Consider the following 26,702-nt stretch of genomic DNA (forward strand, 5'->3'; position numbering starts at 1 on the left):
TGTGCAGAGCGACTTATTTCTTAGCTTCCCAGAGAGCTGGAAGCAAGATGCTTTGGGGCCCTTCTCACCCTTTGGAAAGAAGGCAGCACTTTGTGCCTTGCAGCTCTAGGGCAATGTAGCACACCCAGAGCAGAAGTTCTACTTCAGCTAGATCAGACCTGCAAAGAAACTGCGTTTCACAGGCCTTTGTAAGAGATGTTCCCTGTAGGCTGTTAGAGCACTGTGCAGAGCGAGTTGTTTCTTAGCTTCCCAAAGAGCTGGAAGCAAGATGCTTTAGGGGCCATCTGCCCTTAAGGAAAGAAGGCAGCACTTTGTGCCTTGCAGCTCTAGGGCAATGTAGCACACCCAGAGCAGAAGTTCTACTTCAGCCAGATCAGGCCCGCAAAGAAACTGCGTTTCACAGGCCTTTATAAGAGATGTTCCCGGTAGGCTGTTAGAGCACTGTGCAGAGCGAGTTGTTTCTTAGATTCCCAACGAGCTGGAAGCAAGATGCTTTAGGGGCCATCTGCCCTTAAGGAAAGAAGGCAGCACTTTGTGCCTTGCAGCTCTAGGGCAATGTAGCACACCCAGAGCAGAAGTTCTACTTCAGCCAGATCAGGCCCGCAAAGAAACAGCGTTTCACAGGCCTTTGTAAGAGATGTTCCCGGTAGGCTGTTAGAGCACTGTGCAGAGCGAGTTGTTTCTTAGATTCCCAACGAGCTGGAAGCAAGATGCTTTAGGGGCCATCTGCCCTTAAGGAAAGAAGGCAGCACTTTGTGCCTTGCAGCTCTAGGGCAATGTAGCACACCCAGAGCAGATGTTCTACTTCTGCCAGGTCAGGCCTGCAAAGAAACTTCGTTTCACAGGCCTTTGTAAGAGATGTTGCCGGTAGGCTGTAAGAGCACTGTGCAGAGCGAATTATTTCTTAGCTTCCCAGAGAGCTGGAAGCAAGATGCTTTGGGGCCCTTCTCACCCTTTGGAAAGAAGGCAGCACTTTGTGCCTTGCAGCTCTAGGGCAATGTAGCACACCCAGAGCAGAAGTTCTACTTCAGCCAGATCAGGCCCGCAAAGAAACTGCGTTTCACAGGCCTTTGTAAGAGATGTTCCCTGTAGGCTGTTAGAGCACTGTGCAGAGCGAGTTGTTTCTTAGCTTCCCAAAGAGCTGGAAGCAAGATGCTTTAGGGGCCATCTGCCCTTAAGGAAAGAAGGCAGCACTTTGTGCCTTGCAGCTCTAGGGCAATGTAGCACACCCAGAGCAGATGTTCTACTTCTGCCAGGTCAGGCCTGCAAAGAAACTTCGTTTCACAGGCCTTTGTAAGAGATGTTGCCGGTAGGCTGTAAGAGCACTGTGCAGAGCGACTTATTTCTTAGCTTCCCAGAGAGCTGGAAGCAAGATGCTTTGGGGCCCTTCTCACCCTTTGGAAAGAAGGCAGCACTTTGTGCCTTGCAGCTCTAGGGCAATGTAGCACACCCAGAGCAGAAGTTCTACTTCAGCTAGATCAGACCTGCAAAGAAACTGCGTTTCACAGGCCTTTGTAAGAGATGTTCCCGGTAGGCTGTTAGAGCACTGTGCAGAGCGAGTTGTTTCTTAGCTTCCCAGAGAGCCGGAAGCAAGATGCTTTGGGGCCCGTTAATTTTATACCCTGCTACTTTGCTGTAGTTGTTGATTATTTCTAATAGTTTTTCTGTGGATTCTTTGGGGTTTTCTATGTATAAGATCATGTCGTCTGCAAACAACGCGAGTTTTACCTCTTCGTTACCGATTTGGATTCCTTTCATTTTTTTTTCCTGCCGAATTGCTCTGGCCAGCACCTCCAGTACTATGTTGAATAGGAGTGGTGAAAGTGGGCACCCTTGTCTTGTTCCTGTCCTCAGAGGGATGGCTTTCAGCTTTTGTCCATTGAGTATGATGTTGGCTGTGGGTCTATCATATATGGCCTTTATTATGTTGAGGTACTTTCCTTCTATACCCGTTTTACTGAGGGTTTTTATCATAAATGGGTGTTGGATCTTGTCGAATGCTTTCTCTGCGTCTATTGAGATGATCATGTGGTTTTTGTTTTTCATTTTGTTGATGTAGTGTATCACGTTGATTGACTTGCGGGTGTTGAACCATCCCTGTGTCCCTGGTATAAATCCCACTTGATCATGGTGTATAATCTTTTTGATGTATTGCTGTAATCGGTTTGCCAAAATTTGGTTGAGGATTTTTGCATCTATGTTCATCAGTGATATCGGCCTGTAGTTCTCCTTCTTTGTGTTGTCCTTGTCAGGTTTGGGGATCAGAGTGATGTTGGCTTCATAGAATGTGTTAGGGAGTTCTCCATCTTTCTCAATTTTCTGGAACAGTTTGAGGAGAATAGGTACAAAGAACTCACACTGCTTAACAACAAAAAAACAAACAACCCGATCAAAAAATGGGCAGAGGACATGAACAGACATTTCTCCAAAGAAGATATGAACATGGCCAATAGACACATGAAAAGATGTTCATCATCGCTAATCATCAGGGAAATGCAAATCAAAACTACACTAAGATATCACCTTACCCCCGTTAGATTGGCAAAAACATCCAAAACCAAGAACGACAAATGTTGCAGAGGTTGTGGAGAAAGAGGAACCCTCATACACTGTTGGTGGGAATGCAAACTGGTACAGCCACTATGGAAAACAGTATGGAGATTTCTCAAAAAGTTAAAAATAGAAATACCCTATGACCCAGCCATCCCATTACTGGGTATCTATCCTAAGAACCTGATATCAGATATCTCAAGAGTCCGTTGCACCCCTATGTTCATCGCAGCATTATTTACAATAGCCAAGACGTGGAACCAGCCTACATGCCCAGAAACTGATGATTGGATAAAGAAGATGTGGTATATATACACAATGGAATACTACTCAGCCATAAAAAAAGACGAAAGTGGCCCATTCACAACAATGTGGATGGACCTCGAGGGCATTATGTTAAGCGAAATAAGTCAGTCAGAGAAAGACGAACTCTATATGACTCCACTCATAGGTGGAAATTACTATATTGAGAAGGAGATTTGATCGGTGGTTACCAGGGAAAAGGGGGGGTGGGGGGAGGGCACGGAGGGGGAAGTGGTGTTCCCACAACATGACTAACAAAAATGTACAACTGAAATTTCACAAGCTTGTAATCCGTCATAAGATTAATAAACAAACAAACAAACAAACAAAAAAAGATGCTTTGGGGCCTATCTGCCCCTATGGAAAGAACGCAGCACTTTCTGCCTTGCAGCTCTAGGGCAATGTAGCACACCCAGAGCAGAAGTTCTACTTCAGCCAGATCAGGCCCGCAAAGAAACTGCGTTTCACAGGCCTTTGTAAGAGATGTTCCCGGTAGGCTGTTAGAGCACTGTGCAGAGCGAGTTGTTTCTTAGCTTCCCAAAGAGCTGGAAGCAAGATGCTTTAGGGGCCATCTGCCCTTAAGGAAAGAAGGCAGCACTTTGTGCCTTGCAGCTCTAGGACAATGTAGCACACCCAGAGCAGATGTTCTACTTCTGCCAGGTCAGGCCTGCAAAGAAACTTCGTTTCACAGGCCCTTGTAAGAGATGTTCCCGGTAGGCTGTTAGAGCACTGTGCAGAGCGAGTTGTTTCTTAGCTTCCCAAAGAGCTGGAAGCAAGATGCTTTAGGGGCCATCTGCCCTTAAGGAAAGAAGGCAGCACTTTGTGCCTTGCAGCTCTAGGGCAATGTAGCACACCCAGAGCAGAAGTTCTACTTCAGCTAGATCAGACCTGCAAAGAAACTGCGTTTCACAGGCCTTTGTAAGAGATGTTCCCTGTAGGCTGTTAGAGCACTGTGCAGAGCGAGTTGTTTCTTAGCTTCCCAAAGAGCTGGAAGCAAGATGCTTTAGGGGCCATCTGCCCTTAAGGAAAGAAGGCAGCACTTTGTGCCTTGCAGCTCTAGGGCAATGTAGCACACCCAGAGCAGAAGTTCTACTTCAGCCAGATCAGGCCCGCAAAGAAACTGCGTTTCACAGGCCTTTATAAGAGATGTTCCCGGTAGGCTGTTAGAGCACTGTGCAGAGCGAGTTGTTTCTTAGATTCCCAACGAGCTGGAAGCAAGATGCTTTAGGGGCCATCTGCCCTTAAGGAAAGAAGGCAGCACTTTGTGCCTTGCAGCTCTAGGGCAATGTAGCACACCCAGAGCAGAAGTTCTACTTCAGCCAGATCAGGCCCGCAAAGAAACAGCGTTTCACAGGCCTTTGTAAGAGATGTTCCCGGTAGGCTGTTAGAGCACTGTGCAGAGCGAGTTGTTTCTTAGATTCCCAACGAGCTGGAAGCAAGATGCTTTAGGGGCCATCTGCCCTTAAGGAAAGAAGGCAGCACTTTGTGCCTTGCAGCTCTAGGGCAATGTAGCACACCCAGAGCAGATGTTCTACTTCTGCCAGGTCAGGCCTGCAAAGAAACTTCGTTTCACAGGCCTTTGTAAGAGATGTTGCCGGTAGGCTGTAAGAGCACTGTGCAGAGCGAATTATTTCTTAGCTTCCCAGAGAGCTGGAAGCAAGATGCTTTGGGGCCCTTCTCACCCTTTGGAAAGAAGGCAGCACTTTGTGCCTTGCAGCTCTAGGGCAATGTAGCACACCCAGAGCAGAAGTTCTACTTCAGCCAGATCAGGCCCGCAAAGAAACTGCGTTTCACAGGCCTTTGTAAGAGATGTTCCCTGTAGGCTGTTAGAGCACTGTGCAGAGCGAGTTGTTTCTTAGCTTCCCAAAGAGCTGGAAGCAAGATGCTTTAGGGGCCATCTGCCCTTAAGGAAAGAAGGCAGCACTTTGTGCCTTGCAGCTCTAGGGCAATGTAGCATACCCAGAGCAGATGTTCTACTTCTGCCAGGTCAGGCCTGCAAAGAAACTTCGTTTCACAGGCCTTTGTAAGAGATGTTGCCGGTAGGCTGTAAGAGCACTGTGCAGAGCGACTTATTTCTTAGCTTCCCAGAGAGCTGGAAGCAAGATGCTTTGGGGCCCTTCTCACCCTTTGGAAAGAAGGCAGCACTTTGTGCCTTGCAGCTCTAGGGCAATGTAGCACACCCAGAGCAGAAGTTCTACTTCAGCCAGATCAGGCCCGCAAAGAAACTGCGTTTCACAGGCCTTTGTAAGAGATGTTCCCGGTAGGCTGTTAGAGCACTGTGCAGAGCGAGTTGTTTCTTAGATTCCCAAAGAGCTGGAAGCAAGATGCTTTAGGGGCCATCTGCCCTTAAGGAAAGAAGGCAGCACTTTGTGCCTTGCAGCTCTAGGGCAATGTAGCACACCCAGAGCAGATGTTCTACTTCTGCCAGGTCAGGCCTGCAAAGAAACTTCGTTTCACAGGCCTTTGTAAGAGATGTTGCCGGTAGGCTGTAAGAGCACTGTGCAGAGCGACTTATTTCTTAGCTTCCCAGAGAGCTGGAAGCAAGATGCTTTGGGGCCCTTCTCACCCTTTGGAAAGAAGGCAGCACTTTGTGCCTTGCAGCTCTAGGGCAATGTAGCACACCCAGAGCAGAAGTTCTACTTCAGCTAGATCAGACCTGCAAAGAAACTGCGTTTCACAGGCCTTTGTAAGAGATGTTCCCTGTAGGCTGTTAGAGCACTGTGCAGAGCGAGTTGTTTCTTAGCTTCCCAAAGAGCTGGAAGCAAGATGCTTTAGGGGCCATCTGCCCTTAAGGAAAGAAGGCAGCACTTTGTGCCTTGCAGCTCTAGGGCAATGTAGCACACCCAGAGCAGATGTTCTACTTCTGCCAGGTCAGGCCTGCAAAGAAACTGCGTTTCACAGGCCTTTGTAAGAGATGTTGCCGGTAGGCTGTAAGAGCACTGTGCAGAGCGACTTATTTCTTAGCTTCCCAGAGAGCTGGAAGCAAGATGCTTTGGGGCCCTTCTCACCCTTTGGAAAGAAGGCAGCACTTTGTGCCTTGCAGCTCTAGGGCAATGTAGCACACCCAGAGCAGAAGTTCTACTTCAGCTAGATCAGACCTGCAAAGAAACTGCGTTTCACAGGCCTTTGTAAGAGATGTTCCCTGTAGGCTGTTAGAGCACTGTGCAGAGCGAGTTGTTTCTTAGCTTCCCAAAGAGCTGGAAGCAAGATGCTTTAGGGGCCATCTGCCCTTAAGGAAAGAAGGCAGCACTTTGTGCCTTGCAGCTCTAGGGCAATGTAGCACACCCAGAGCAGATGTTCTACTTCTGCCAGGTCAGGCCTGCAAAGAAACTTCGTTTCACAGGCCTTTGTAAGAGATGTTGCCGGTAGGCTGTAAGAGCACTGTGCAGAGCGACTTATTTCTTAGCTTCCCAGAGAGCTGGAAGCAAGATGCTTTGGGGCCCTTCTCACCCTTTGGAAAGAAGGCAGCACTTTGTGCCTTGCAGCTCTAGGGCAATGTAGCACACCCAGAGCAGAAGTTCTACTTCAGCTAGATCAGACCTGCAAAGAAACTGCGTTTCACAGGCCTTTGTAAGAGATGTTCCCTGTAGGCTGTTAGAGCACTGTGCAGAGCGAGTTGTTTCTTAGCTTCCCAAAGAGCTGGAAGCAAGATGCTTTAGGGGCCATCTGCCCTTAAGGAAAGAAGGCAGCACTTTGTGCCTTGCAGCTCTAGGGCAATGTAGCACACCCAGAGCAGAAGTTCTACTTCAGCCAGATCAGGCCCGCAAAGAAACTGCGTTTCACAGGCCTTTGTAAGAGATGTTCCCGGTAGGCTGTTAGAGCACTGTGCAGAGCGAGTTGTTTCTTAGATTCCCAAAGAGCTGGAAGCAAGATGCTTTAGGGGCCATCTGCCCTTAAGGAAAGAAGGCAGCACTTTGTGCCTTGCAGCTCTAGGGCAATGTAGCACACCCAGAGCAGATGTTCTACTTCTGCCAGGTCAGGCCTGCAAAGAAACTTCGTTTCACAGGCCTTTGTAAGAGATGTTGCCGGTAGGCTGTAAGAGCACTGTGCAGAGCGACTTATTTCTTAGCTTCCCAGAGAGCTGGAAGCAAGATGCTTTGGGGCCCTTCTCACCCTTTGGAAAGAAGGCAGCACTTTGTGCCTTGCAGCTCTAGGGCAATGTAGCACACCCAGAGCAGAAGTTCTACTTCAGCTAGATCAGACCTGCAAAGAAACTGCGTTTCACAGGCCTTTGTAAGAGATGTTCCCTGTAGGCTGTTAGAGCACTGTGCAGAGCGAGTTGTTTCTTAGCTTCCCAAAGAGCTGGAAGCAAGATGCTTTGGGGCCCTTCTCACCCTTTGGAAAGAAGGCAGCACTTTGTGCCTTGCAGCTCTAGGGCAATGTAGCACACCCAGAGCAGAAGTTCTACTTCAGCCAGATCAGGCCCGCAAAGAAATTGCGTTTCACAGGCCTTTGTAAGAGATGTTCCCTGTAGGCTGTTAGAGCACTGTGCAGAGCGAGTTGTTTCTTAGCTTCCCAGAGAGCCGGAAGCAAGATGCTTTGGGGCCCGTTAATTTTATACCCTGCTACTTTGCTGTAGTTGTTGATTATTTCTAATAGTTTTTCTGTGGATTCTTTGGGGTTTTCTATGTATAAGATCATGTCGTCTGCAAACAACGCGAGTTTTACCTCTTCGTTACCGATTTGGATTCCTTTCATTTTTTTTTCCTGCCGAATTGCTCTGGCCAGCACCTCCAGTACTATGTTGAATAGGAGTGGTGAAAGTGGGCACCCTTGTCTTGTTCCTGTCCTCAGAGGGATGGCTTTCAGCTTTTGTCCTTTGAGTATGATGTTGGCTGTGGGTCTATCATATATGGCCTTTATTATGTTGAGGTACTTTCCTTCTATACCCGTTTTACTGAGGGTTTTTATCATAAATGGGTGTTGGATCTTGTCGAATGCTTTCTCTGCGTCTATTGAGATGATCATGTGGTTTTTGTTTTTCATTTTGTTGATGTAGTGTATCACGTTGATTGACTTGCGGGTGTTGAACCATCCCTGTGTCCCTGGTATAAATCCCACTTGATCATGGTGTATAATCTTTTTGATGTATTGCTGTAATCGGTTTGCCAAAATTTGGTTGAGGATTTTTGCATCTATGTTCATCAGTGATATCGGCCTGTAGTTCTCCTTCTTTGTGTTGTCCTTGTCAGGTTTGGGGATCAGAGTGATGTTGGCTTCATAGAATGTGTTAGGGAGTTCTCCATCTTTCTCAATTTTCTGGAACAGTTTGAGGAGAATAGGTACAAAGAACTCACACTGCTTAACAACAAAAAAACAAACAACCCGATCAAAAAATGGGCAGAGGACATGAACAGACATTTCTCCAAAGAAGATATGAACATGGCCAATAGACACATGAAAAGATGTTCATCATCGCTAATCATCAGGGAAATGCAAATCAAAACTACACTAAGATATCACCTTACCCCCGTTAGATTGGCAAAAACATCCAAAACCAAGAACGACAAATGTTGCAGAGGTTGTGGAGAAAGAGGAACCCTCATACACTGTTGGTGGGAATGCAAACTGGTACAGCCACTATGGAAAACAGTATGGAGATTTCTCAAAAAGTTAAAAATAGAAATACCCTATGACCCAGCCATCCCATTACTGGGTATCTATCCTAAGAACCTGATATCAGATATCTCAAGAGTCCGTTGCACCCCTATGTTCATCGCAGCATTATTTACAATAGCCAAGACGTGGAACCAGCCTACATGCCCAGAAACTGATGATTGGATAAAGAAGATGTGGTATATATACACAATGGAATACTACTCAGCCATAAAAAAAGACGAAAGTGGCCCATTCACAACAATGTGGATGGACCTCGAGGGCATTATGTTAAGCAAAATAAGTCAGTCAGAGAAAGACGAACTCTATATGACTCCACTCATAGGTGGAAATTACTATATTGAGAAGGAGATTTGATCGGTGGTTACCAGGGAAAAGGGGGGGTGGGGGGAGGGCACGGAGGGGGAAGTGGTGTTCCCACAACATGACTAACAAAAATGTACAACTGAAATTTCACAAGCTTGTAATCCGTCATAAGATTAATAAACAAACAAACAAACAAAAAAAGATGCTTTGGGGCCTATCTGCCCCTATGGAAAGAACGCAGCACTTTCTGCCTTGCAGCTCTAGGGCAATGTAGCACACCCAGAGCAGAAGTTCTACTTCAGCCAGATCAGGCCCGCAAAGAAACTGCGTTTCACAGGCCTTTGTAAGAGATGTTCCCTGTAGGCTGTTAGAGCACTGTGCAGAGCGACTTATTTCTTAGCTTCCCAGAGAGCTGGAAGCAAGATGCTTTGGGGCCCTTCTCACCCTTTGGAAAGAAGGCAGCACTTTGTGCCTTGCAGCTCTAGGGCAATGTAGCACACCCAGAGCAGAAGTTCTACTTCAGCTAGATCAGACCTGCAAAGAAACTGCGTTTCACAGGCCTTTGTAAGAGATGTTCCCTGTAGGCTGTTAGAGCACTGTGCAGAGCGAGTTGTTTCTTAGCTTCCCAAAGAGCTGGAAGCAAGATGCTTTAGGGGCCATCTGCCCTTAAGGAAAGAAGGCAGCACTTTGTGCCTTGCAGCTCTAGGGCAATGTAGCACACCCAGAGCAGAAGTTCTACTTCAGCCAGATCAGGCCCGCAAAGAAACTGCGTTTCACAGGCCTTTATAAGAGATGTTCCCGGTAGGCTGTTAGAGCACTGTGCAGAGCGAGTTGTTTCTTAGATTCCCAACGAGCTGGAAGCAAGATGCTTTAGGGGCCATCTGCCCTTAAGGAAAGAAGGCAGCACTTTGTGCCTTGCAGCTCTAGGGCAATGTAGCACACCCAGAGCAGAAGTTCTACTTCAGCCAGATCAGGCCCGCAAAGAAACAGCGTTTCACAGGCCTTTGTAAGAGATGTTCCCGGTAGGCTGTTAGAGCACTGTGCAGAGCGAGTTGTTTCTTAGATTCCCAACGAGCTGGAAGCAAGATGCTTTAGGGGCCATCTGCCCTTAAGGAAAGAAGGCAGCACTTTGTGCCTTGCAGCTCTAGGGCAATGTAGCACACCCAGAGCAGATGTTCTACTTCTGCCAGGTCAGGCCTGCAAAGAAACTTCGTTTCACAGGCCTTTGTAAGAGATGTTGCCGGTAGGCTGTAAGAGCACTGTGCAGAGCGAATTATTTCTTAGCTTCCCAGAGAGCTGGAAGCAAGATGCTTTGGGGCCCTTCTCACCCTTTGGAAAGAAGGCAGCACTTTGTGCCTTGCAGCTCTAGGGCAATGTAGCACACCCAGAGCAGAAGTTCTACTTCAGCCAGATCAGGCCCGCAAAGAAACTGCGTTTCACAGGCCTTTGTAAGAGATGTTCCCTGTAGGCTGTTAGAGCACTGTGCAGAGCGAGTTGTTTCTTAGCTTCCCAAAGAGCTGGAAGCAAGATGCTTTAGGGGCCATCTGCCCTTAAGGAAAGAAGGCAGCACTTTGTGCCTTGCAGCTCTAGGGCAATGTAGCACACCCAGAGCAGATGTTCTACTTCTGCCAGGTCAGGCCTGCAAAGAAACTTCGTTTCACAGGCCTTTGTAAGAGATGTTGCCGGTAGGCTGTAAGAGCACTGTGCAGAGCGACTTATTTCTTAGCTTCCCAGAGAGCTGGAAGCAAGATGCTTTGGGGCCCTTCTCACCCTTTGGAAAGAAGGCAGCACTTTGTGCCTTGCAGCTCTAGGGCAATGTAGCACACCCAGAGCAGAAGTTCTACTTCAGCTAGATCAGACCTGCAAAGAAACTGCGTTTCACAGGCCTTTGTAAGAGATGTTCCCGGTAGGCTGTTAGAGCACTGTGCAGAGCGAGTTGTTTCTTAGCTTCCCAGAGAGCCGGAAGCAAGATGCTTTGGGGCCCGTTAATTTTATACCCTGCTACTTTGCTGTAGTTGTTGATTATTTCTAATAGTTTTTCTGTGGATTCTTTGGGGTTTTCTATGTATAAGATCATGTCGTCTGCAAACAACGCGAGTTTTACCTCTTCGTTACCGATTTGGATTCCTTTCATTTTTTTTTCCTGCCGAATTGCTCTGGCCAGCACCTCCAGTACTATGTTGAATAGGAGTGGTGAAAGTGGGCACCCTTGTCTTGTTCCTGTCCTCAGAGGGATGGCTTTCAGCTTTTGTCCATTGAGTATGATGTTGGCTGTGGGTCTATCATATATGGCCTTTATTATGTTGAGGTACTTTCCTTCTATACCCGTTTTACTGAGGGTTTTTATCATAAATGGGTGTTGGATCTTGTCGAATGCTTTCTCTGCGTCTATTGAGATGATCATGTGGTTTTTGTTTTTCATTTTGTTGATGTAGTGTATCACGTTGATTGACTTGCGGGTGTTGAACCATCCCTGTGTCCCTGGTATAAATCCCACTTGATCATGGTGTATAATCTTTTTGATGTATTGCTGTAATCGGTTTGCCAAAATTTGGTTGAGGATTTTTGCATCTATGTTCATCAGTGATATCGGCCTGTAGTTCTCCTTCTTTGTGTTGTCCTTGTCAGGTTTGGGGATCAGAGTGATGTTGGCTTCATAGAATGTGTTAGGGAGTTCTCCATCTTTCTCAATTTTCTGGAACAGTTTGAGGAGAATAGGTACAAAGAACTCACACTGCTTAACAACAAAAAAACAAACAACCCGATCAAAAAATGGGCAGAGGACATGAACAGACATTTCTCCAAAGAAGATATGAACATGGCCAATAGACACATGAAAAGATGTTCATCATCGCTAATCATCAGGGAAATGCAAATCAAAACTACACTAAGATATCACCTTACCCCCGTTAGATTGGCAAAAACATCCAAAACCAAGAACGACAAATGTTGCAGAGGTTGTGGAGAAAGAGGAACCCTCATACACTGTTGGTGGGAATGCAAACTGGTACAGCCACTATGGAAAACAGTATGGAGATTTCTCAAAAAGTTAAAAATAGAAATACCCTATGACCCAGCCATCCCATTACTGGGTATCTATCCTAAGAACCTGATATCAGATATCTCAAGAGTCCGTTGCACCCCTATGTTCATCGCAGCATTATTTACAATAGCCAAGACGTGGAACCAGCCTACATGCCCAGAAACTGATGATTGGATAAAGAAGATGTGGTATATATACACAATGGAATACTACTCAGCCATAAAAAAAGACGAAAGTGGCCCATTCACAACAATGTGGATGGACCTCGAGGGCATTATGTTAAGCGAAATAAGTCAGTCAGAGAAAGACGAACTCTATATGACTCCACTCATAGGTGGAAATTACTATATTGAGAAGGAGATTTGATCGGTGGTTACCAGGGAAAAGGGGGGGTGGGGGGAGGGCACGGAGGGGGAAGTGGTGTTCCCACAACATGACTAACAAAAATGTACAACTGAAATTTCACAAGCTTGTAATCCGTCATAAGATTAATAAACAAACAAACAAACAAACAAAAAAAGATGCTTTGGGGCCTATCTGCCCCTATGGAAAGAACGCAGCACTTTCTGCCTTGCAGCTCTAGGGCAATGTAGCACACCCAGAGCAGAAGTTCTACTTCAGCCAGATCAGGCCCGCAAAGAAACTGCGTTTCACAGGCCTTTGTAAGAGATGTTCCCGGTAGGCTGTTAGAGCACTGTGCAGAGCGAGTTGTTTCTTAGCTTCCCAAAGAGCTGGAAGCAAGATGCTTTAGGGGCCATCTGCCCTTAAGGAAAGAAGGCAGCACTTTGTGCCTTGCAGCTCTAGGACAATGTAGCACACCCAGAGCAGATGTTCTACTTCTGCCAGGTCAGGCCTGCAAAGAAACTTCGTTTCACAGGCCCTTGTAAGAGATGTTCCCGGTAGGCTGTTAGAGCACTGTGCAGAGCGAGTTGTTTCTTAGCTTCCCAAAGAGCTGGAAGCAAGATGCTTTAGGGGCCATCTGCCCTTAAGGAAAGAAGGCAGCACTTTGTGCCTTGCAGCTCTAGGGCAATGTAGCACACCCAGAGCAGAAGTTCTACTTCAGCTAGATCAGACCTGCAAAGAAACTGCGTTTCACAGGCCTTTGTAAGAGATGTTCCCTGTAGGCTGTTAGAGCACTGTGCAGAGCGAGTTGTTTCTTAGCTTCCCAAAGAGCTGGAAGCAAGATGCTTTAGGGGCCATCTGCCCTTAAGGAAAGAAGGCAGCACTTTGTGCCTTGCAGCTCTAGGGCAATGTAGCACACCCAGAGCAGAAGTTCTACTTCAGCCAGATCAGGCCCGCAAAGAAACTGCGTTTCACAGGCCTTTATAAGAGATGTTCCCGGTAGGCTGTTAGAGCACTGTGCAGAGCGAGTTGTTTCTTAGATTCCCAACGAGCTGGAAGCAAGATGCTTTAGGGGCCATCTGCCCTTAAGGAAAGAAGGCAGCACTTTGTGCCTTGCAGCTCTAGGGCAATGTAGCACACCCAGAGCAGAAGTTCTACTTCAGCCAGATCAGGCCCGCAAAGAAACAGCGTTTCACAGGCCTTTGTAAGAGATGTTCCCGGTAGGCTGTTAGAGCACTGTGCAGAGCGAGTTGTTTCTTAGATTCCCAACGAGCTGGAAGCAAGATGCTTTAGGGGCCATCTGCCCTTAAGGAAAGAAGGCAGCACTTTGTGCCTTGCAGCTCTAGGGCAATGTAGCACACCCAGAGCAGATGTTCTACTTCTGCCAGGTCAGGCCTGCAAAGAAACTTCGTTTCACAGGCCTTTGTAAGAGATGTTGCCGGTAGGCTGTAAGAGCACTGTGCAGAGCGAATTATTTCTTAGCTTCCCAGAGAGCTGGAAGCAAGATGCTTTGGGGCCCTTCTCACCCTTTGGAAAGAAGGCAGCACTTTGTGCCTTGCAGCTCTAGGGCAATGTAGCACACCCAGAGCAGAAGTTCTACTTCAGCCAGATCAGGCCCGCAAAGAAACTGCGTTTCACAGGCCTTTGTAAGAGATGTTCCCTGTAGGCTGTTAGAGCACTGTGCAGAGCGAGTTGTTTCTTAGCTTCCCAAAGAGCTGGAAGCAAGATGCTTTAGGGGCCATCTGCCCTTAAGGAAAGAAGGCAGCACTTTGTGCCTTGCAGCTCTAGGGCAATGTAGCATACCCAGAGCAGATGTTCTACTTCTGCCAGGTCAGGCCTGCAAAGAAACTTCGTTTCACAGGCCTTTGTAAGAGATGTTGCCGGTAGGCTGTAAGAGCACTGTGCAGAGCGACTTATTTCTTAGCTTCCCAGAGAGCTGGAAGCAAGATGCTTTGGGGCCCTTCTCACCCTTTGGAAAGAAGGCAGCACTTTGTGCCTTGCAGCTCTAGGGCAATGTAGCACACCCAGAGCAGAAGTTCTACTTCAGCCAGATCAGGCCCGCAAAGAAACTGCGTTTCACAGGCCTTTGTAAGAGATGTTCCCGGTAGGCTGTTAGAGCACTGTGCAGAGCGAGTTGTTTCTTAGATTCCCAAAGAGCTGGAAGCAAGATGCTTTAGGGGCCATCTGCCCTTAAGGAAAGAAGGCAGCACTTTGTGCCTTGCAGCTCTAGGGCAATGTAGCACACCCAGAGCAGATGTTCTACTTCTGCCAGGTCAGGCCTGCAAAGAAACTTCGTTTCACAGGCCTTTGTAAGAGATGTTGCCGGTAGGCTGTAAGAGCACTGTGCAGAGCGACTTATTTCTTAGCTTCCCAGAGAGCTGGAAGCAAGATGCTTTGGGGCCCTTCTCACCCTTTGGAAAGAAGGCAGCACTTTGTGCCTTGCAGCTCTAGGGCAATGTAGCACACCCAGAGCAGAAGTTCTACTTCAGCTAGATCAGACCTGCAAAGAAACTGCGTTTCACAGGCCTTTGTAAGAGATGTTCCCGGTAGGCTGTTAGAGCACTGTGCAGAGCGAGTTGTTTCTTAGCTTCCCAGAGAGCCGGAAGCAAGATGCTTTGGGGCCCGTTAATTTTATACCCTGCTACTTTGCTGTAGTTGTTGATTATTTCTAATAGTTTTTCTGTGGATTCTTTGGGGTTTTCTATGTATAAGATCATGTCGTCTGCAAACAACGCGAGTTTTACCTCTTCGTTACCGATTTGGATTCCTTTCATTTTTTTTTCCTGCCGAATTGCTCTGGCCAGCACCTCCAGTACTATGTTGAATAGGAGTGGTGAAAGTGGGCACCCTTGTCTTGTTCCTGTCCTCAGAGGGATGGCTTTCAGCTTTTGTCCATTGAGTATGATGTTGGCTGTGGGTCTATCATATATGGCCTTTATTATGTTGAGGTACTTTCCTTCTATACCCGTTTTACTGAGGGTTTTTATCATAAATGGGTGTTGGATCTTGTCGAATGCTTTCTCTGCATCTATTGAGATGATCATGTGGTTTTTGTTTTTCATTTTGTTGATGTAGTGTATCACGTTGATTGACTTGCGGGTGTTGAACCATCCCTGTGTCCCTGGTATAAATCCCACTTGATCATGGTGTATAATCTTTTTGATGTATTGCTGTAATCGGTTTGCCAAAATTTGGTTGAGGATTTTTGCATCTATGTTCATCAGTGATATCGGCCTGTAGTTCTCCTTCTTTGTGTTGTCCTTGTCAGGTTTGGGGATCAGAGTGATGTTGGCTTCATAGAATGTGTTAGGGAGTTCTCCATCTTTCTCAATTTTCTGGAACAGTTTGAGGAGAATAGGTACAAAGAACTCACACTGCTTAACAACAAAAAAACAAACAACCCGATCAAAAAATGGGCAGAGGACATGAACAGACATTTCTCCAAAGAAGATATGAACATGGCCAATAGACACATGAAAAGATGTTCATCATCGCTAATCATCAGGGAAATGCAAATCAAAACTACACTAAGATATCACCTTACCCCCGTTAGATTGGCAAAAACATCCAAAACCAAGAACGACAAATGTTGCAGAGGTTGTGGAGAAAGAGGAACCCTCATACACTGTTGGTGGGAATGCAAACTGGTACAGCCACTATGGAAAACAGTATGGAGATTTCTCAAAAAGTTAAAAATAGAAATACCCTATGACCCAGCCATCCCATTACTGGGTATCTATCCTAAGAACCTGATATCAGATATCTCAAGAGTCCGTTGCACCCCTATGTTCATCGCAGCATTATTTACAATAGCCAAGACGTGGAACCAGCCTACATGCCCAGAAACTGATGATTGGATAAAGAAGATGTGGTATATATACACAATGGAATACTACTCAGCCATAAAAAAAGACGAAAGTGGCCCATTCACAACAATGTGGATGGACCTCGAGGGCATTATGTTAAGCGAAATAAGTCAGTCAGAGAAAGACGAACTCTATATGACTCCACTCATAGGTGGAAATTACTATATTGAGAAGGAGATTTGATCGGTGGTTACCAGGGAAAAGGGGGGGTGGGGGGAGGGCACGGAGGGGGAAGTGGTGTTCCCACAACATGACTAACAAAAATGTACAACTGAAATTTCACAAGCTTGTAATCCGTCATAAGATTAATAAACAAACAAACAAACAAACAAAAAAAGATGCTTTGGGGCCTATCTGCCCCTATGGAAAGAACGCAGCACTTTCTGCCTTGCAGCTCTAGGGCAATGTAGCACACCCAGAGCAGAAGTTCTACTTCAGCCAGATCAGGCCCGCAAAGAAACTGCGTTTCACAGGCCTTTGTAAGAGATGTTCCCGGTAGGCTGTTAGAGCACTGTGCAGAGCGAGTTGTTTCTTAGCTTCCCAAAGAGCTGGAAGCAAAATGCTTTGAGACTCATCTGCCCCTTTGGAAAGAAGGCAGCACTTTGTGTCTTGCAGGTCTAGGGCAATGTAGCACACCCAGAGCAGATGTTCTACTTCTTCCAGGTCACTCAGGCAAAGAAACTGCGTTTCACAGTCCTTTGTAAGAGATGTTCCCGGTAGGCTGTTAGAGCACTGTGCAGAGCGAGTTGTTTCTTAGATTCCCAACCAGCTGGAAGCAAGATGCTTTAGGGGCCATCTGCCCTTAAGGAAAGAAGGCAGCACTTTGTGCCTTGCAGCTCTAGGGCAATGTAGCACACCCAGAGCAGATGTTCTACTTCTGCCAGGTCAGGCCTGCAAAGAAACTTCGTTTCACAGGCCTTTGTAAGAGATGTTGCCGGTAGGCTGTAAGAGCACTGTGCAGAGCGACTTATTTCTTAGCTTCCCAGAGAGCTGGAAGCAAGATGCTTTGGGGCCCTTCTCACCCTTTGGAAAGAAGGCAGCACTTTGTGCCTTGCAGCTCTAGGGCAATGTAGCACACCCAGAGCAGAAGTTCTACTTCAGCTAGATCAGACCTGCAAAGAAACTGCGTTTCACAGGCCTTTGTAAGAGATGTTCCCTGTAGGCTGTTAGAGCACTGTGCAGAGCGAGTTGTTTCTTAGCTTCCCAAAGAGCTGGAAGCAAGATGCTTTAGGGGCCATCTGCCCTTAAGGAAAGAAGGCAGCACTTTGTGCCTTGCAGCTCTAGGACAATGTAGCACACCCAGAGCAGATGTTCTACTTCTGCCAGGTCAGGCCTGCAAAGAAACTTCGTTTCACAGGCCTTTGTAACAGATGTTGCCGGTAGGCTGTAAGAGCACTGTGCAGAGCGACTTATTTCTTAGCTTCCCAGAGAGCTGGAAGCAAGATGCTTTGGGGCCCTTCTCACCCTTTGGAAAGAAGGCAGCACTTTGTGCCTTGCAGCTCTAGGGCAATGTAGCACACCCAGAGCAGAAGTTCTACTTCAGCTAGATCAGACCTGCAAAGAAACTGCGTTTCACAGGCCTTTGTAAGAGATGTTCCCTGTAGGCTGTTAGAGCACTGTGCAGAGCGAGTTGTTTCTTAGCTTCCCAAAGAGCTGGAAGCAAGATGCTTTAGGGGCCATCTGCCCTTAAGGAAAGAAGGCAGCACTTTGTGCCTTGCAGCTCTAGGACAATGTAGCACACCCAGAGCAGATGTTCTACTTCTGCCAGGTCAGGCCTGCAAAGAAACTTCGTTTCACAGGCCCTTGTAAGAGATGTTCCCGGTAGGCTGTTAGAGCACTGTGCAGAGCGACTTGTTTCTTAGCTTCCCAAAGAGCTGGAAGCAAGATGCTTTGGGGCCCTTCTCACCCTTTGGAAAGAAGGCAGCTCTTTGTGCCTTGCAGCTCTAGGGCAATGTAGCACACCCACAGCAGAAGTTCTACTTAAGCCAGATCTGGCCGCAAAGAAACTGCGTTTCACAGGCCTTTGTAAGAGATGTTCCCGGTAGGCTGTTAGAGCACTGTGCAGAGCGAGTTGTTTCTTAGCTTCCCAGAGAGCTGGAAGCAAGATGCTTTGGTGCCCTTCTCACCCTTTGGAAAGAAGGCAGCACTTTGTGCCTTGCAGCTCTAGGGCAATGTAGCACACCCAGAGCAGAAGTTCTACTTCAGCCAGATCAGGCCCGCAAAGAAACTGCGTTTCACAGGCCTTTGTAAGAGATGTTCCCGGTAGGCTGTTAGAGCACTGTGCAGAGCGAGTTGTTTCTTAGATTCCCAACGAGCTGGAAGCAAGATGCTTTAGGATCCATCTGCCCTTAAGGAAAGAAGGCAGCACTTTGTGCCTTGCAGCTCTAGGGCAATGTAGCACACCCAGAGCAGATGTTCTACTTCTGCCAGGTCAGGCCTGCAAAGAAACTTCGTTTCACAGGCCTTTGTAAGAGATGTTGCCGGTAGGCTGTAAGAGCACTGTGCAGAGCGACTTATTTCTTAGCTTCCCAGAGAGCTGGAAGCAAGATGCTTTGGGGCCCTTCTCACCCTTTGGAAAGAAGGCAGCACTTTGTGCCTTGCAGCTCTAGGGCAATGTAGCACACCCAGAGCAGAAGTTCTACTTCAGCTAGATCAGACCTGCAAAGAAACTGCGTTTCACAGGCATTTGTAAGAGATGTTCCCTGTAGGCTGTTAGAGCACTGTGCAGAGCGAGTTGTTTCTTAGCTTCCCAAAGAGCTGGAAGCAAGATGCTTTAGGGGCCATCTGCCCTTAAGGAAAGAAGGCAGCACTTTGTGCCTTGCAGCTCTAGGGCAATGTAGCACACCCAGAGCAGAAGTTCTACTTCAGCCAGATCAGGCCCGCAAAGAAACTGCGTTTCACAGGCCTTTGTAAGAGATGTTCCCGGTAGGCTGTTAGAGCACTGTGCAGAGCGAGTTGTTTCTTAGATTCCCAACGAGCTGGAAGCAAGATGCTTTAGGGGCCATCTGCCCTTAAGGAAAGAAGGCAGCACTTTGTGCCTTGCAGCTCTAGGACAATGTAGCACACCCAGAGCAGATGTTCTACTTCTGCCAGGTCAGGCCTGCAAAGAAACTTCGTTTCACAGGCCTTTGTAAGAGATGTTGCCGGTAGGCTGTAAGAGCACTGTGCAGAGCGACTTATTTCTTAGCTTCCCAGAGAGCTGGAAGCAAGATGCTTTGGGGCCCTTCTCACCCTTTGGAAAGAAGGCAGCACTTTGTGCCTTGCAGCTCTAGGGCAATGTAGCACACCCAGAGCAGAAGTTCTACTTCAGCTAGATCAGACCTGCAAAGAAACTGCGTTTCACAGGCCTTTGTAAGAGATGTTCCCTGTAGGCTGTTAGAGCACTGTGCAGAGCGAGTTGTTTCTTAGCTTCCCAAAGAGCTGGAAGCAAGATGCTTTAGGGGCCATCTGCCCTTAAGGAAAGAAGGCAGCACTTTGTGCCTTTCAGCTCTAGGGCAATGTAGCACACCCAGAGCAGATGTTCTACTTCTGCCAGGTCAGGCCTGCAAAGAAACTTCGTTTCACAGGCCCTTGTAAGAGATGTTCCCGGTAGGCTGTTAGAGCACTGTGCAGAGCGACTTGTTTCTTAGCTTCCCAAAGAGCTGGAAGCAAGATGCTTTGGGGCCCTTCTCACCCTTTGGAAAGAAGGCAGCTCTTTGTGCCTTGCAGCTCTAGGGCAATGTAGCACACCCACAGCAGAAGTTCTACTTAAGCCAGATCTGGCCCGCAAAGAAACTGCGTTTCACAGGCCTTTGTAAGAGATGTTCCCGGTAGGCTGTTAGAGCACTGTGCAGAGCGAGTTGTTTCTTAGCTTCCCAGAGAGCTGGAAGCAAGATGCTTTGGTGCCCTTCTCACCCTTTGGAAAGAAGGCAGCACTTTGTGCCTTGCAGCTCTAGGGCAATGTAGCACACCCAGAGCAGAAGTTCTACTTCAGCCAGATCAGGCCCGCAAAGAAACTGCGTTTCACAGGCCTTTGTAAGAGATGTTCCCGGTAGGCTGTTAGAGCACTGTGCAGAGCGAGTTGTTTCTTAGATTCCCAACGAGCTGGAAGCAAGATGCTTTAGGATCCATCTGCCCTTAAGGAAAGAAGGCAGCACTTTGTGCCTTGCAGCTCTAGGGCAATGTAGCACACCCAGAGCAGATGTTCTACTTCTGCCAGGTCAGGCCTGCAAAGAAACTTCGTTTCACAGGCCTTTGTAAGAGATGTTGCCGGTAGGCTGTAAGAGCACTGTGCAGAGCGACTTATTTCTTAGCTTCCCAGAGAGCTGGAAGCAAGATGCTTTGGGGCCCTTCTCACCCTTTGGAAAGAAGGCAGCACTTTGTGCCTTGCAGCTCTAGGGCAATGTAGCACACCCAGAGCAGAAGTTCTACTTCAGCTAGATCAGACCTGCAAAGAAACTGCGTTTCACAGGCCTTTGTAAGAGATGTTCCCTGTAGGCTGTTAGAGCACTGTGCAGAGCGAGTTGTTTCTTAGCTTCCCAAAGAGCTGGAAGCAAGATGCTTTGGGGCCCTTCACACCCTTTGGAAAGAAGGCAGCACTTTGTGCCTTGCAGCTCTAGGGCAATGTAGCACACCCAGAGCAGAAGTTCTACTTCAGCTAGATCAGACCTGCAAAGAAACTGCGTTTCACAGGCCTTTGTAAGAGATGTTCCCTGTAGGCTGTTAGAGCACTGTGCAGAGCGAGTTGTTTCTTAGCTTCCCAAAGAGCTGGAAGCAAGATGCTTTAGGGGCCATCTGCCCTTAAGGAAAGAAGGCAGCACTTTGTGCCTTGCAGCTCTAGGGCAATGTAGCACACCCAGAGCAGATGTTCTACTTCTGCCAGGTCAGGCCTGCAAAGAAACTTCGTTTCACAGGCCCTTGTAAGAGATGTTCCCGGTAGGCTGTTAGAGCACTGTGCAGAGCGACTTGTTTCTTAGCTTCCCAAAGAGCTGGAAGCAAGATGCTTTGGGGCCCTTCTCACCCTTTGGAAAGAAGGCAGCACTTTGTGCCTTGCAGCTCTAGGGCAATGTAGCACACCCAAGCAGAAGTTCTACTTAAGCCAGATCTGGCCCGCAAAGAAACTGCGTCTCACAGGCCTTTGTAAGAGATGTTCCCGGTAGGCTGTAAGAGCACTGTGCAGAGCGACTTATTTCTTAGCTTCCCAGAGAGCTGGAAGCAAGATGCTTTGGGGCCCTTCTCACCCTTTGGAAAGAAGGCAGCACTTTGTGCCTTGCAGCTCTAGGGCAATGTAGCACACCCAGAGCAGAAGTTCTACTTCAGCCAGATCAGGCCCGCAAAGAAACTGCGTTTCACAGGCCTTTGTAAGAGATGTTCCCGGTAGGCTGTTAGAGCACTGTGCAGAGCGAGTTGTTTCTTAGATTCCCAACGAGCTGGAAGCAAGATGCTTTAGGATCCATCTGCCCTTAAGGAAAGAAGGCAGCACTTTGTGCCTTGCAGCTCTAGGGCAATGTAGCACACCCAGAGCAGATGTTCTACTTCTGCCAGGTCAGGCCTGCAAAGAAACTTCGTTTCACAGGCCTTTGTAAGAGATGTTGCCGGTAGGCTGTAAGAGCACTGTGCAGAGCGACTTATTTCTTAGCTTCCCAGAGAGCTGGAAGCAAGATGCTTTGGGGCCCTTCTCACCCTTTGGAAAGAAGGCAGCACTTTGTGCCTTGCAGCTCTAGGGCAATGTAGCACACCCAGAGCAGAAGTTCTACTTCAGCTAGATCAGACCTGCAAAGAAACTGCGTTTCACAGGCATTTGTAAGAGATGTTCCCGGTAGGCTGTTAGAGCACTGTGCAGAGCGAGTTGTTTCTTAGATTCCCAACGAGCTGGAAGCAAGATGCTTTAGGGGCCATCTGCCCTTAAGGAAAGAAGGCAGCACTTTGTGCCTTGCAGCTCTAGGACAATGTAGCACACCCAGAGCAGATGTTCTACTTCTGCCAGGTCAGGCCTGCAAAGAAACTTCGTTTCACAGGCCTTTGTAAGAGATGTTGCCGGTAGGCTGTAAGAGCACTGTGCAGAGCGACTTATTTCTTAGCTTCCCAGAGAGCTGGAAGCAAGATGCTTTGGGGCCCTTCTCACCCTTTGGAAAGAAGGCAGCACTTTGTGCCTTGCAGCTCTAGGGCAATGTAGCACACCCAGAGCAGAAGTTCTACTTCAGCTAGATCAGACCTGCAAAGAAACTGCGTTTCACAGGCCTTTGTAAGAGATGTTCCCTGTAGGCTGTTAGAGCACTGTGCAGAGCGAGTTGTTTCTTAGCTTCCCAAAGAGCTGGAAGCAAGATGCTTTAGGGGCCATCTGCCCTTAAGGAAAGAAGGCAGCACTTTGTGCCTTTCAGCTCTAGGGCAATGTAGCACACCCAGAGCAGATGTTCTACTTCTGCCAGGTCAGGCCTGCAAAGAAACTTCGTTTCACAGGCCCTTGTAAGAGATGTTCCCGGTAGGCTGTTAGAGCACTGTGCAGAGCGACTTGTTTCTTAGCTTCCCAAAGAGCTGGAAGCAAGATGCTTTGGGGCCCTTCTCACCCTTTGGAAAGAAGGCAGCTCTTTGTGCCTTGCAGCTCTAGGGCAATGTAGCACACCCACAGCAGAAGTTCTACTTAAGCCAGATCTGGCCCGCAAAGAAACTGCGTTTCACAGGCCTTTGTAAGAGATGTTCCCGGTAGGCTGTTAGAGCACTGTGCAGAGCGAGTTGTTTCTTAGCTTCCCAGAGAGCTGGAAGCAAGATGCTTTGGTGCCCTTCTCACCCTTTGGAAAGAAGGCAGCACTTTGTGCCTTGCAGCTCTAGGGCAATGTAGCACACCCAGAGCAGAAGTTCTACTTCAGCCAGATCAGGCCCGCAAAGAAACTGCGTTTCACAGGCCTTTGTAAGAGATGTTCCCGGTAGGCTGTTAGAGCACTGTGCAGAGCGAGTTGTTTCTTAGATTCCCAACGAGCTGGAAGCAAGATGCTTTAGGATCCATCTGCCCTTAAGGAAAGAAGGCAGCACTTTGTGCCTTGCAGCTCTAGGGCAATGTAGCACACCCAGAGCAGATGTTCTACTTCTGCCAGGTCAGGCCTGCAAAGAAACTTCGTTTCACAGGCCTTTGTAAGAGATGTTGCCGGTAGGCTGTAAGAGCACTGTGCAGAGCGACTTATTTCTTAGCTTCCCAGAGAGCTGGAAGCAAGATGCTTTGGGGCCCTTCTCACCCTTTGGAAAGAAGGCAGCACTTTGTGCCTTGCAGCTCTAGGGCAATGTAGCACACCCAGAGCAGAAGTTCTACTTCAGCTAGATCAGACCTGCAAAGAAACTGCGTTTCACAGGCCTTTGTAAGAGATGTTCCCTGTAGGCTGTTAGAGCACTGTGCAGAGCGAGTTGTTTCTTAGCTTCCCAAAGAGCTGGAAGCAAGATGCTTTGGGGCCCTTCACACCCTTTGGAAAGAAGGCAGCACTTTGTGCCTTGCAGCTCTAGGGCAATGTAGCACACCCAGAGCAGAAGTTCTACTTCAGCTAGATCAGACCTGCAAAGAAACTGCGTTTCACAGGCCTTTGTAAGAGATGTTCCCTGTAGGCTGTTAGAGCACTGTGCAGAGCGAGTTGTTTCTTAGCTTCCCAAAGAGCTGGAAGCAAGATGCTTTAGGGGCCATCTGCCCTTAAGGAAAGAAGGCAGCACTTTGTGCCTTGCAGCTCTAGGGCAATGTAGCACACCCAGAGCAGATGTTCTACTTCTGCCAGGTCAGGCCTGCAAAGAAACTTCGTTTCACAGGCCCTTGTAAGAGATGTTCCCGGTAGGCTGTTAGAGCACTGTGCAGAGCGACTTGTTTCTTAGCTTCCCAAAGAGCTGGAAGCAAGATGCTTTGGGGCCCTTCTCACCCTTTGGAAAGAAGGCAGCACTTTGTGCCTTGCAGCTCTAGGGCAATGTAGCACACCCAAGCAGAAGTTCTACTTAAGCCAGATCTGGCCCGCAAAGAAACTGCGTCTCACAGGCCTTTGTAAGAGATGTTCCCGGTAGGCTGTAAGAGCACTGTGCAGAGCGACTTATTTCTTAGCTTCCCAGAGAGCTGGAAGCAAGATGCTTTGGGGCCCTTCTCACCCTTTGGAAAGAAGGCAGCACTTTGTGCCTTGCAGCTCTAGGGCAATGTAGCACACCCAGAGCAGAAGTTCTACTTCAGCCAGATCAGGCCCGCAAAGAAACTGCGTTTCACAGGCCTTTGTAAGAGATGTTCCCGGTAGGCTGTTAGAGCACTGTGCAGAGCGAGTTGTTTCTTAGATTCCCAACGAGCTGGAAGCAAGATGCTTTAGGATCCATCTGCCCTTAAGGAAAGAAGGCAGCACTTTGTGCCTTGCAGCTCTAGGGCAATGTAGCACACCCAGAGCAGATGTTCTACTTCTGCCAGGTCAGGCCTGCAAAGAAACTTCGTTTCACAGGCCTTTGTAAGAGATGTTGCCGGTAGGCTGTAAGAGCACTGTGCAGAGCGACTTATTTCTTAGCTTCCCAGAGAGCTGGAAGCAAGATGCTTTGGGGCCCTTCTCACCCTTTGGAAAGAAGGCAGCACTTTGTGCCTTGCAGCTCTAGGGCAATGTAGCACACCCAGAGCAGAAGTTCTACTTCAGCTAGATCAGACCTGCAAAGAAACTGCGTTTCACAGGCCTTTGTAAGAGATGTTCCCTGTAGGCTGTTAGAGCACTGTGCAGAGCGAGTTGTTTCTTAGCTTCCCAAAGAGCTGGAAGCAAGATGCTTTAGGGGCCATCTGCCCTTAAGGAAAGAAGGCAGCACTTTGTGCCTTGCAGCTCTAGGACAATGTAGCACACCCAGAGCAGATGTTCTACTTCTGCCAGGTCAGGCCTGCAAAGAAACTTCGTTTCACAGGCCCTTGTAAGAGATGTTCCCGGTAGGCTGTTAGAGCACTGTGCAGAGCGACTTGTTTCTTAGCTTCCCAAAGAGCTGGAAGCAAGATGCTTTGGGGCCCTTCTCACCCTTTGGAAAGAAGGCAGCTCTTTGTGCCTTGCAGCTCTAGGGCAATGTAGCACACCCACAGCAGAAGTTCTACTTAAGCCAGATCTGGCCGCAAAGAAACTGCGTTTCACAGGCCTTTGTAAGAGATGTTCCCGGTAGGCTGTTAGAGCACTGTGCAGAGCGAGTTGTTTCTTAGCTTCCCAGAGAGCTGGAAGCAAGATGCTTTGGTGCCCTTCTCACCCTTTGGAAAGAAGGCAGCACTTTGTGCCTTGCAGCTCTAGGGCAATGTAGCACACCCAGAGCAGAAGTTCTACTTCAGCCAGATCAGGCCCGCAAAGAAACTGCGTTTCACAGGCCTTTGTAAGAGATGTTCCCGGTAGGCTGTTAGAGCACTGTGCAGAGCGAGTTGTTTCTTAGATTCCCAACGAGCTGGAAGCAAGATGCTTTAGGATCCATCTGCCCTTAAGGAAAGAAGGCAGCACTTTGTGCCTTGCAGCTCTAGGGCAATGTAGCACACCCAGAGCAGATGTTCTACTTCTGCCAGGTCAGGCCTGCAAAGAAACTTCGTTTCACAGGCCTTTGTAAGAGATGTTGCCGGTAGGCTGTAAGAGCACTGTGCAGAGCGACTTATTTCTTAGCTTCCCAGAGAGCTGGAAGCAAGATGCTTTGGGGCCCTTCTCACCCTTTGGAAAGAAGGCAGCACTTTGTGCCTTGCAGCTCTAGGGCAATGTAGCACACCCAGAGCAGAAGTTCTACTTCAGCTAGATCAGACCTGCAAAGAAACTGCGTTTCACAGGCATTTGTAAGAGATGTTCCCTGTAGGCTGTTAGAGCACTGTGCAGAGCGAGTTGTTTCTTAGCTTCCCAAAGAGCTGGAAGCAAGATGCTTTAGGGGCCATCTGCCCTTAAGGAAAGAAGGCAGCACTTTGTGCCTTGCAGCTCTAGGGCAATGTAGCACACCCAGAGCAGAAGTTCTACTTCAGCCAGATCAGGCCCGCAAAGAAACTGCGTTTCACAGGCCTTTGTAAGAGATGTTCCCGGTAGGCTGTTAGAGCACTGTGCAGAGCGAGTTGTTTCTTAGATTCCCAACGAGCTGGAAGCAAGATGCTTTAGGGGCCATCTGCCCTTAAGGATAGAAGGCAGCACTTTGTGCCTTGCAGCTCTAGGACAATGTAGCACACCCAGAGCAGATGTTCTACTTCTGCCAGGTCAGGCCTGCAAAGAAACTTCGTTTCACAGGCCTTTGTAAGAGATGTTGCCGGTAGGCTGTAAGAGCACTGTGCAGAGCGACTTATTTCTTAGCTTCCCAGAGAGCTGGAAGCAAGATGCTTTGGGGCCCTTCTCACCCTTTGGAAAGAAGGCAGCACTTTGTGCCTTGCAGCTCTAGGGCAATGTAGCACACCCAGAGCAGAAGTTCTACTTCAGCTAGATCAGACCTGCAAAGAAACTGCGTTTCACAGGCCTTTGTAAGAGATGTTCCCTGTAGGCTGTTAGAGCACTGTGCAGAGCGAGTTGTTTCTTAGCTTCCCAAAGAGCTGGAAGCAAGATGCTTTAGGGGCCATCTGCCCTTAAGGAAAGAAGGCAGCACTTTGTGCCTTTCAGCTCTAGGGCAATGTAGCACACCCAGAGCAGATGTTCTACTTCTGCCAGGTCAGGCCTGCAAAGAAACTTCGTTTCACAGGCCCTTGTAAGAGATGTTCCCGGTAGGCTGTTAGAGCACTG

The sequence above is a fragment of the Equus asinus genome, chromosome 1 (assembly GCF_041296235.1).
Source record: "Equus asinus isolate D_3611 breed Donkey chromosome 1, EquAss-T2T_v2, whole genome shotgun sequence".
In the NCBI taxonomy this organism is placed as follows: Eukaryota; Metazoa; Chordata; class Mammalia; order Perissodactyla; family Equidae; genus Equus; species Equus asinus.